The following is a 2500-nucleotide window of genomic DNA, read 5'->3' as shown; positions in this document are numbered from 1 at the left end:
GTTGTTTACGTATGCTAGACAAACTTTATGAGAGAAAAGAGAGAATTCAACCGATGCAAAATACTTTTCTTTGATCTATTGTCTTTTGAATGGATCGCGGAAGCTTCTCGAGAGTAGTCAGAAGCGAAACTTGACCTTGGTGTCTAAGGGTCGCGCTACCTGCCTCCTCTATCTCTCACAAGGTGAGACCCTTACTTTCACTGCCTTTCACAAACGGCCTTTCTCCAGCGTGATGACTTTCTCTATTTGGGGGATTTTTTCTTGCGCGTTTTCTCCTTTTGAATTTGTTATATATTTTTTCTTATGGCATATGGTCGCAATTTTTGAGCTTTGTTCATTTTGATTTTCCTAATGATTAAATTACATTTTATCACTTTATTATTATCATTTTTTTATCAAACAATTTTGACTAAATGGAAAGAGATGAGTGAATTTGCGTGTTGTTAATGCACGCCGCTATAGCCACAAAATGGCTGCTATGCTAACGGCGAAGATTTACATATACGCCGCGTGTGGTTATGCTACGGCCGGGGAAAACAGCTGACGAACCAAAATATGATATTGAGAACGCCATTACGTCAATTAGTGTCATGTAGTTTTCACAACTGGCGTGAATTAGAGGGAGTCCAATAATAATGATTATTAATATTCTTGTTTTTAGATAAAGCGGTAGTGAGTGAGATCACACGCGCATATATATGATACGATATCTAAGTTCGAATGCATGTGCATGTACAAACCCGCCGGTATAGCATATTAAACATGCGGCCTACCCACTGCCCCGCCTCGGCGACCCCCTGATCCACTTACGAAAGCCACCGTGAAATGAAGGCGGCGGCGAGACAGCCGTTTGACAGCGATAATGAGACGACACACTTGACGGATTCTAAGGAGGTACAAGATTGACAATAGAGGGGGAGAGGGTAGGGGGGAGGGGGAGGGATAGTGACCTACTGTACAATCCTCCCCCGCCCCTCTTCCCTCCGGTCGCTCAACTTTCAACTCCCAATTTTCCCTGGAGGAGGACCTCGGGGTTGGAGGGAGGGGGAAGTATCAAGCACACGGTGTCACGTGCCGTCGACCTGCGATACGGATTTTACAGTGTGTGTGTGTGTGTGTGTGTGTGTGTGTGTGTGTGTGTGTATGTTATTTTTGCGTGTGTGTTTGTATGTATGTGCAAATATATATGGGTATGTTTGTGTGTGTTTGTATGTTTGTGTATATGAGTGTGTTTATATGTAAGTATAGGTAGAGTTGCGTCTTTATACCTATACACGCATGGATGTGTATACATAGAAAGACATGCATATAATTTTGAACACACACACACGCGAGCGCGCCCCTACCCCTCGCCACCGGACCTCGTTGCCTGATCTACTTGGATCTACGCCAGGGGAGAGCTCGGAGTGAAAACCTGACGCAGCGAGCTCTCTCTCCTTCACATACACGTAGTCTTTGTCCGTGTCTTTGTTTATCCTTGTTTCTCTGTTGTTATGAGTTTTTTTTTTTCTTTTCGGTAGGAATTTAAGCAGGGTATTGTGACCGTAATGACCAGTGATAGAGACTTAGATGGAATAAGAGTTGTAATTAGTACGATAGTAGGAATTTCATTAATTAGGCATCGCATCATTTAGAGCATAAGCTCATATGTCAGATGCTCGGTTTTATCCCACATTAACGGCTGATATCAAAATGGCAGAGAATTTTATGAAAGGAGGTGGTCATGATAGCCTGGCCTTTTTAGTGTTCCTTCCAATAGTGTCTATCTATTTATCTATCTGTGTTAATATATATATATATATATATATATATATATATATATATATATATATATATATATATATATATATATATATATATATATATATATATATATATATATATATGTGTGTGTGTGTGTGTGTGTGTGTGTGTGTGTGTGTGTGTGTGTGTGTGTGCGTGTGTGTATGTGTGTGTGTTTGTATATGTAGATATATCTATATATATACATATATATAAATATAAATGTATATATATATTCATATATATATATATATATTTATATATATATATATATATATATATATGAATTTGTGTGTTCTGACTGAATATATGTGTGTGTGTGTGTGTGTTTGTGTGTGTGTGTGTGTGCATGTGTGTATTTGTGTATGAACGAGCATTTATTTGTGCGAGATCGACTATACTTTCTAATTGAACTGCGTTTCTCTTTTATCAACTAGTACTTATTCTGAATCATAAATGTTCCTACTAAGAAATAAACTCACATACACACTATATGGATATATATATATATATATATATATATATATATATATATATATATATATATAAATATATGATAATAATAATAATAATAATAATGATCAAACACACACTTAACGTATCAGGAGCGTAATTTCGATATAACTAGTTTTGTCAATTCACACTGAGGACCAATGTAGTATTTAAGACGCTGAATATGATATATCAGAATTGAACACCTTTTGCGAAGGTAAACAAA

At 37.2% G+C, this 2500-nt stretch overlaps 1 protein-coding gene across 1 annotated transcript in view; it reads right to left on the bottom strand.

Annotated features, from left to right (window-relative positions):
- LOC122254836 (uncharacterized) overlaps positions 1-2500 on the bottom strand; it is a 5124-nt gene that overhangs the window by 2540 nt on the left and 84 nt on the right. The gene's annotated exons all lie outside the window — the stretch shown is intronic.

This window comes from Penaeus japonicus, unplaced genomic scaffold, assembly GCF_977035675.1.
Source record: "Penaeus japonicus unplaced genomic scaffold, GWHDUDI00000001_assembly GWHDUDI00000023, whole genome shotgun sequence".
NCBI classification, from domain to species: Eukaryota; Metazoa; Arthropoda; class Malacostraca; order Decapoda; family Penaeidae; genus Penaeus; species Penaeus japonicus.
Note: the sequence above shows the minus strand (reverse complement) of the source record. Positions and strands in the feature narration are given on the sequence as shown.